Raw genomic sequence first — 10590 nt, 5'->3', positions numbered from 1 at the left:
GCCTATGAAACAATTGTTAGGAAGGGTGGATAGCAAGATGGAAGAAAGAGAATATGAATGAAGGTAAAGTAAAAGGAACGAAGGGGGTTTCACCTATGGGACGAAGTGACGCTGCAAAGAACCTTAAGTAATGCTACAGTGCAGTGCGTGGGGTGCACTGACGGCACTAACCCCCTATGGGGATAGATTCAGAAATCTACCTCCAGGGGTAACTGGACTGAGTCGTTCAGTTTAATTTCCGTCGGTAATGGAAGGTCTCGCAGTTTCATGGTAACGACCATGGAAGTATGGTTAGCATCCGGTCCTCACAATCATCTCACTTCCATGGTTGTTTAAGTACAAAACCACATGGGCACGGCTGGAAGCTCTGGAACGCGTCTTGTGGAACCAATTCTAACACAAAGGTTGCGTAAAAGTGAAACATAACTAAATCCCGGAGGCTAAGTGTTACATGACACCAAGAGAGAGAGAGAGAGAGAGAGAGAGAGAGAGAGAGAGAGAGAGCACCTCATCATGGACGATAATGACGATACCATTAATGATAGCGATCACAGTAATTAACGCTGCGGACAAATAGCGCATTTGATGCAGTATCATATACAAATTATTCAAGCTTGACCGTCATTGACAGTTCGCTCACTCTACCCTCTAATTTACGACTTACCATTATACATGAATTTCAAATTATAACGGACATGCCATTAACGTATAATCTGATGTCACCCACTACATCTAATAAAAGAATACTTGAAAATATTACCTCATTTAAATGTGGATTAAGATCATATTATAAATAATGACTTTGTCTTTCGCATAAAGTTCGGGAATTCCCCCAGTCATGTCGCTCGTCATTCAACGATAACGAGGGGCAAACGGATGCACATAATATGCACATAATAAAGCGCACTACATATACTATTTTTTTTCAGCATTAAGCCGTTTTCCCTAACACGGGATGACTCTAAAAAAACAATACAAGGATTAACACTCCATTCCTCATGTTCAGCTGAATCGTGTGTATGTATAAAAACCACTAAAAAAAAATAAATAAATAATTCTGCTCAATACATAGAAATGTGAGGTTTAGAATAACAAATACTTTAAACCTCACGGGGTAAAGCCACACTTTCGTTAGCTTTCCATAAACTTGCGACCAAATTAACTAGTATACTGAAAGAATTCTTTGCAAAGGTTTGTTGACATCTCCAACCACTGAATTAAGCCTTACATTTTTTTCCTAGTGCTAAATACAAAATCTAATACATTTTGTGACATCTTTACGGGGAGAGAGAGAGAGAGAGAGAGAGAGAGAGAGAGAGAGAGAGAGAGAGAGAGAGAGAGAGAGAGATAAAATTAGCGATACTTTCACTGTACTCTCGTATACTTAAACCAGTGATATATTCTAGATGTTCACTACATAATTACGGGTGATATCAATCATAACCTTGCGGCGCACTACAAAGTCATTTCACTTTTCTCTTAAACCGACAGAAAAAAGAGAGAGAAAAAAAAATAATTAGTCCCGAGTTCGTCCTATACACAATTTCGATGAATGGACTTCCGTTGATGCACACGTTGCTGTATTCATTCATATGCGCCTCACCACCATTTCAGGGCCTCCTCTTCTGCCTCCCCTTGTTATGGTAATGGAAGAATATTGTGAGTGACATACAAATTATTTTTGGCCGTGACTCCAATCTCAGACCTCATTCAAGGGAAGAGGGGCAGAAACATTCCTATATTTGTGTGCATCAAATCTAATTTCTTTTCTGTCTACAACCCAGCGAATCTCGTCAATACTACTTTGATTTTGGAGAGAAAACATTTGACACGTTATGGAATTTATTTAGTCCCATAAACGTTTGTGACGCTCTCAGGATTTGGGAGACCTATGTGGTTCCTGATGAGGCATCTCACTATCATATGTCATTTACTTGGTCGGTGGCTACCTCAATACTAATGCGGAATAAATAACCTCGTATCTCCAAAAGCAAAAAAAAAAAAAAAAAAAAAAAAAAAAATAGGTAAAAAAACTAAAAAAACTAAAGTAAAATAAAAAAAAAAATTAAAATGATGAACATAGACTAATATGAGTAACATTAAAGGGTACCTCGTCAAACAATTTCTGACCTTTCGTCAGCACCTCACCCGGAACCCTAGCCCGCATAAATTCTGGAGAAAATCATATGTTGTCCTACAAACAATTTGGGCAAAGAAAACTGATCCTATTTAGGAAAGACCAAGTAATAATGGCAGCGAAAGTTATGTCGGGGATACCATGTGATCCAGTTAAAAAAAAAAATTGAGCATAAGTGAACTGCTAGAAAAGGCTCGGAAAACTCGGGGATTGTCCTGCATTGTAAAATCTTCCGTCACTGAATTAGAAACTGAAGGAAGGAGCTTTTCAGATGGTCCCTCTCAGTACGCTAAGATGAGTACGGAATCATCCCACCCACAGGAAACGAGATTATGTTGAAATGAACATTTCAATACTACTCCTATGAACAGTAATTCAACGGATCAGCCCACATACAGGTTTATGGACTAATAAGGATTAATTCAGTCGGCGTCTAGACTTCTTCCATTTCAGGATCTGTCACCAATGGACTATGATGGTCCAACCAGGGTAGTTACTTTCCACTTCCATATGGCAAATTAATATCTTACTTACCTACATCCTTTCCACTTTCACAATTGTTTAGGCCCGTAGCAGTACGATCAGTCATAATATCTGGCTATATTATATTACCGGTTTTATTACACTTGAAACTCATTATGCTGTTGTGAGATTAGGGCAAAAACACATTTAGATACAAAAAAAAATAACACACACACACACACGCACACACACACACACACAAACATATATATATATATATATATATATATATATATATATATATATGATATATATCTATATATATATATATATATATATATATATATCGAACCAATACCTTCAAGAAAACCACATCATATCAGAAGTAAAATTTAGGGTGTTTATTGGCTACTTCTGCGACAAAAAATCGATGTAGTTACCAATTAAATGGAGCGTGAATTACATTTTACGTGGATTGGAAGAAGCACAAACAGAGAAAATTAAAGCACACTTTAACCAACCACCGTGAAAAAACGACAACGCTTGATCATCACTGTGATTAAAGAAAATGTGGAAAAGCGACATGTTTTGCAGCGCTCTACGATTGATGATTCTGACGAAAAACTGTAGATAGCAAAAGTAACATTAAATCTATAAGTCTTAAAAAAAATATTCTATATCATCTGATACTCATTCACGTACAATTCTTTTTTTAACGCCCTAGTTTGGTATGAAAATTAGAAAATGAACTTAGGTAAAACAAGTAAAGTACACATCACAAACAAATACCTCTATATATATATATATATATATATATATATGTATGTATGTATGTATGTAATATATGTACATACATACACATATACAATATATAATATACATATATGTATTTGTGTATGTGTATATATATATATATATATATATATATATATATATATAATATATATCATAAACAATTTCAAATAGCAAAACCAGAGGCTTCCAAAGGTCTCAATTAACTAACAATGCGGTCGGGGCATATATGCACAGTGATATGAACTAGGGAAATATTTCAATATGCCAGTCATGGATTCATATATGAAAAAGAAAACTAATTAATTCCAACGTAGCATTTTGCTTCATTCAGTCTAACGTCTTTCTGTGGCTTTAAAAGAAAAAATGGCATGTCATACAAAAAGCATTTACCTTACTATTGCAATTCACGAAAGAATAATAACTGCGCTGAACATATGACCACAGGAGGGGTTTTTTTATATTTAAAAACAAAACCAAAAATTGAGATGCAATAATCTTGGAAAATTAAAGTAGCGCACTATCCTCTTTTTCAGGACAATGCACCAAGTAGTTTAAGAAAACTTTCCAAAAATGAGTTAACCTTACAAACAACAATACGAACACAACAAAATTGAACGTAGTGTTAGACCGTTATAACCCATTGCCAGTAGCAACAAGAATCTTCAATATCTTTTAGTAACAAAATCAAGGTATTTGAATTTCATTGACACAGTCTTTTCGCGTAACTGCTGTTTCACTGTACAAGTATATTCATTTGAGTGCTACTTCTATTTAGTGCCTCGCAGCTTTTGACGTTCCCGTTTAATTCCAAAGATAAAATCAGGCTCACATTGTTTTTGTGGAATGATAATCATCACAGACTTCCCATCTAACATGGGTCAGCCATTAAAAGGAAAGATTATTATAGCTCAGACAGACAGACTCAATCTAAAAACTAGCCCAGTGCTTATTGTCAAACAGAAGCAGATGAACTAAAAAGAAATGCAATAAAAAGCCATTTCTCTGGAAAGCCTTTCCCATGACCTCTTTTGCAACAGCTTCGTTCTCGGGGAACACCCCGTACCAAACGAGATCTCAGACCTGTACACTGACATGACATTGCATAAGACGAACGCCATAAGGAAAATAGCGATGGATACCTAAATTTTACAACAAATTCCAGTCATTCGTAGGACGTTTCCTCCCTTTTACGGAACGATATCCCCAACCCTCCAAATTCGCTCCCGAAGTCCCCACCTGCGGAAAAAGGGAAAGATAAATAATACTCATGTTCAGGATGCACTATGAATACGGCAAGTACATATAGGAGAGCTGCATTTTACTTTACCAACATTAGTTTTGTATTTTCCTCATCAAATGGGAAAGTTTATGTTTTGTCAAATTTTGACAGGAAGATAAAAAGGCAACATGAAGTGACTAAAAACGCTGGTACTCGTAATTGAGCTATTACAGTGGACACGGCCAGTAAATAAACAGGAATGATGAACACAAACCGAAATTAAGGAATTTCAGGATCACGGAAACGCTAACACCTATGTTCGTCAAAAATTCTACTAAGTTTTTCTTATTCGACGCAAAATTCTGAATGATGCAGGAAGGGGCGGCAACAGCATCTCCTCTCTACCATTCACTAATTGTCTGTGAAGGCTTCAACCTAATAATGCATGACTGTATAAAAACCCTTTTATTTCCTTTAACCAGACACACCTTACGGAACAAAGTATCAAGGTCAAATAATCGTGATAATTGAAAGGGCGAGGACGTCTTTTAGTAGGCTTGTGAAAAGTAAAACAAAGCAACGTAGGAATGAAAGGGTTTTATTCAACCATTTTGAAAACTTCTTTGAAAACGTGCCAGGCGTTTAAGCGGTACTGAATAAAGGGCCGGCAGGCTATAACGGCTTGGCTCGTAATGGTCTTCAATCCGTCATTCTAAACTTTTTAATCATTAACTATAACATTTCCCATTAATAACCCAGAAAGTCTATAATTACCCATAGAGTCTCTCGTTATCTATTTTATTTTCAATTTATTTAACTGAAAAGTGCATTTAACGGTCCGGAACTGGCGTAGGAGCAATTATCTATTTCTTGTATCTCTGAAAAGAACGCCTGGCGGGCTCTGTTCATGAGTTGGCGTGACACGCCATCCGGTTTTGGACAAAACGACGACCTGTCTGAGGTCAACTACGCGTTAATTCTTGAAAATCAAATGACCTCATTTCAGCCGATTCGTTTCAAATCATGAAATCGATTGAGAAATATGAAATAGTTTTTAAATGAGCATTTGTGTGATTTTCATCACCGTTCTGGCAAATATGTTGTTAAATTCTCTCTCTCTCCTCTCTCTCTCTCTCTCTCTCTCTCTCTCTCTCTCTCTCTCTCTCTCTCTGAGGAAGTTTACAACTCACGAGAGAACAATCAATATGAGGAGCTTACCTTTGAAGTGAAAGAATGTGACAACAGCTGGCGAAAGGATGGTTTCCACCTTCGTGTGATCATAGGCAGGTGTTAGCTGAGAGTGAAAACGACAATTTTCCCTTTCCTCTGTTGCTTTACCTCTCGGATCCAGAAGTTTTATTCCCCTTGCCTCTCAGGGTAAGCAGATATAGTAAATTCATAACCTATTGCTCTAAGCTCTTCATCTGGATTGAACATTTATATGTTACATTTATTCTTTGGCTTGTAAATTGTCAGGAAACTTAAAGCAAGTCTATCATCTTACCTCTAAGTCACAATTAGGATTCCGGTCTAATAAAAATAACTAACCAGTTAAATAGTCCTTTCCACGGTACTCAGATTCATAAGTGCATTAAATAATGAAAAGACAGCCGTTGTTTGATGTACAGCTACTTTCCATACTGGGTAGCAGTTGGTACTTCACGAAAAATTCTATGGGTAGAATGCTCAGGAAGTCTTATCAATATCATTTAAAAATGTATATTATACCTTAAATGTCCTTCACATCCTTCAATGCTCTGGAAGCAGAAGTTATTAAAATCTTGGACGTTTATTATTAAGCTTAGCATCACTAATGTTACCGTGCAAGGGTTATAAAATAACCATTTTTGCTGTTCATCAGCTTCAAGATGTGGTCTTATCTAAGATCAACCTTTTTGCTTACTCATACCCCATCGAGTTTTTTCCATTCCCTTTCTTTTTGGAGGCCATGCAGAGGATAATTCAAAACAGACCATAACTGCAGTGCTTGCAGAGATGAATAAATCAATGACATTTCAATTTCTCGTCTAAGTCTAAAACTACCTTATTTCAAGGGGAGATCGTCTCGGCAAGATACTCTTATAAAGGTTGTTGTAGTACCTGTAGAGGCATTCATTCATCAAGCTGGCGAGAACAATAAGTGAAATCGAATTCTGGGCAATAAAAGTTTCCAGTTTAAATGAAACTAAAGCAGCAAAGAAGGGAAGGAAAAAACAAAGGGTAAGGGGGGAAGGGGGGGAAGGGGGGAGGGGGGGGGGGGGATCAAGGCTAGCGAATTCTTTTTATACCCTTTTCCTTCGTTAAAGCTACGTTTTTGCAATTTTACTTTACCAACCATATAAAGTAAAACCCTCTATAAAAATAGGGTTCTTTTGTTTTTACGAATCATGAAGTGGAAAATCTCTCTCTCTCTCTCTCTCTGTGTGTGTGTGTGTGCGTGCGCGCGCGCACGTGTGTGAGTGGTTCTCTCTCGTATCTGGTATATTTTTAGATCCTATACCTAAATAATTAATTGATTAACACTTTTAATCTAATATGAGGGAACCCACTTTAACTCTGTTATAATTGCACAGTCACCAGCCCCCCCTCCCTCCCCCCCCCCTTCTCTCTCTCTCTTCTCTCTCCTCTCTCTCTCTAATAAATAAATATATAAAGAAATAAATGAATAGGCCTTAAAATCTTTAAAAGTTGAGACCTTTTGGTTACAGATGAGGTATTTTGGAAGCAAAAGCTCCACCTGTAATTAGCAGCTATTAAAGGTCCGTATTGCCTAAAGAGAGCGCTCACCTGCCTCTGTGCAGCATCACGGAACGACTTTTAAAACAATACCTTTAAGTTTAGACCGAGAAGGCAATTATCGCCTCACGACACACATACATTACCATATCATTAAAAGTAGGCCAACGATCCCTTTCGCACGTCGAGATGCAGTTATTTACTTTCAGTTTTAGGATTTTAGGCACGAAAGGAGGCCCCTCCCTTTTCCAGGCATACACAAACACAAATATGTCCCGTATACTAAACCATTCCTTTTTTTTTTTTTCTACTGGGATCGTGGTAAATACGTGAGAGTTCCCGGCGAGGAGCGGACGAACAAGCAAGACAAGAACTTGACGTTCGGATCCATCTTTTTGAAATTTAGTCAAAGCTGTGCCTGGTAACAGGAGGAACACGGCTGAAATTCACTTTTGAAAATTCTTTCTGCCAGTAAGGGAGACGATATCTTCCCTCCTATTTTCTCGAAAAAGGAAAAAGCAAATGTGGTTAAAAAAAAAATGTGGATTCAAAAGAACAATGTCACAGCCAACGTTTGTACTGCTTTATATTCAGTTAATTTCACAGCAAATTGCATATATCTAGTTCAGCAGAAACAAATATGTTGTGCATGGATAAGCAAAATAAGGGTATGTCTAAAATCTCTGTAAATACACTCGTACGTATGTTTTTCACAAACAGGTTATATCCCATCTGTGCGTGTGTGTGTATGTGTGTCTTTATAATCACATTAACAGATGACTTGTCCATCACATATCACCACAGGTGAAAAGAACAGATTGGGTGTATGAAAAGTAAGAGACTGGGTGTAGGGCCTGAACGGTTGAGACATTGTTTCCAAGCCATTAATCATAATACAATTTATATATATATATATATATATATATATATATATATATATATATATATATATATATATATAGATATATATATAGATATATATAGATATATAAATATTTATATCTACATCTATATCTATTTATCTATCTATCTATATATACATCTTATACATATTTTTTTTTTATATATATATATATATATTAATATACTATAATACTATATATATATATATATATATATATATATATATACACATACATAATCGTCTTATGCTTTTCCTCCTTAGAGGGTGTCACCCATCATACAGCATTACAATCACCCATCCTAGTTATGATCTACCATTCTCGACAATTACCAAGTCATTGAAGCACTGTAAGACTTGGAGGAACGCGCCTAAACACTACAGCCTTTCTTTGGTATAGACCATGGCTTCCCTCACTGGTGAGACCAATAACATGATCACAATATTATATGAATAAACATTTTACACACAGTGCATATACACAGGAGCAATATCAAGAGGCCCTCGAAAGACAAAAAGACGAGAACCATTACGGCAATGACGTTTATTCTAACTGAAAACAGGCCAATATAGTGCACACATCCACAATCCTCTAACTAAAAAATGTAAGTCACAATAATAATATAAGCAAAAAATTTTAAGAAAGGCGAGACGATGGACAAAGAAATGCCCCTAGAGAGGTACGGCTTCCATTTTAAAACCACAGGAAGGAAAAAAAAAAAAAAAAAAAAAGCGGAGTTATCTAACACCGAAAGAAAGACATGTTATCAAAAATGAACACAAATTCGCAACTCTTTACCAAGCAATAATGCCGGTAACGCCATCATTATTATTGCTCGAGTATCACAGTTACTAGATTTGTGACTTCAATAAAAGTTATATTTTAGGCTCAGTTTGTTTGTTTGATGGCTCGACTGCTCAATGGTCATCAGTCGATTCATATCAGGACTTTACCAAAGGTAGGTCTTGTGTCTGGTATCAAGTGAACTGCTGAGTTTTAGCAATGGCGGAGGTTTGCGGTCACTGATCGCTTAGTGTTAATATTAATGATATTATGATTACTGCTGTTACCATTATCGTTATCAACATTAGTCTATCTGTCTGCTTTAGTCATAGGGGTAATTCTTCACCCTATTATGACACGTTAGCACCACTGCAAGCATATCAAAACTGGGCAAGCAACTGTATCACATCCTACAATAACAAACTTCGCAAGAATAAAAAAAATGAGATCATTCAAAATCTAATTCGCATTTGGCAAATTGCCTTTCAATTCCTTTTAGTACCTGGTTTTTTATCTTTTATTTTGTAAAACTTTTCATGAAATTTCAAATAATACTACAATAAAAAGTCAGAATTTTACAAAGGTCATAAGGTGTCATTTGGGCATCTAAGTTGAATGAATAAATGCATGTTTGATGCTGGTTTTATGCTATTTTCTTAAAATGTTCGCAATTATATTTCGTAAGACAAAGGATGATGTAATCTGCGTTGCCTTCCAGCACTGCAGATCATTTCCTCGATACTTAATTGTATAAGATGACTTCCTGGGAATTAATGAAATTGATATGAGGATGTGAAGACAAAATCTTGCGTTACATGAAGGCAAACAGAAAAATAAACAGCAAATCGACAAAATTTCCTTGTCGCCTTATGATATTGACTCGTGATCAATTATCAAATTGTAACTACTTTCTACTTTAGGGTTTCACAAAGACGCAAATGACTTAATTCTGAACAAAAACCTGCCAAAGGGTCTTCGAGTTTTATTTACTTTCCATCTCTCGTTCTGACAGACGATTTTCCTTCCAAACTACTGGACAGCTTTGCCGAATATTTATTTTCTTCCATTTATAACTGTATTATTCCATCATACTCCTTTAATCCCCAAGGATAACTTTATTCAAAGGGGGAGTTTCTTTTATGAATTAAGGGACAAAATCCTCTTGGCTTTTCTTTAATTAGACTTCTGGCTTTTTTTTTTCAATACCAATGACTGGTATTGAAAACGGATCAATTGTTGCCTAGAAGAATATAGAAGATTTCAGACAAATAACTTTTCCACGTAGTGCAACAAGAATAAAATAATATTTGTTTCGTTTATCTTACAAACCCAAGTTTATCTCAAACACTTTTTAGCAAAAAATTTAACTTGATTTTGATATTTGGGTATGCAATTCAGGGATACTAAAATCATAATAATCGTCATCGACTATATAAATATATATATATATATATATATATATATATATATATATATATATATATAGTGTGTGTATATATGTGTGTGTGTGTACTAGGCATTTAAAGTCCTGCCATTCATTTCCTTGTTTGTTTATA

Source organism: Macrobrachium nipponense, chromosome 28 (genome assembly GCF_015104395.2).
Source record: "Macrobrachium nipponense isolate FS-2020 chromosome 28, ASM1510439v2, whole genome shotgun sequence".
Taxonomy (NCBI): Eukaryota; Metazoa; Arthropoda; class Malacostraca; order Decapoda; family Palaemonidae; genus Macrobrachium; species Macrobrachium nipponense.
Note: the sequence above shows the minus strand (reverse complement) of the source record.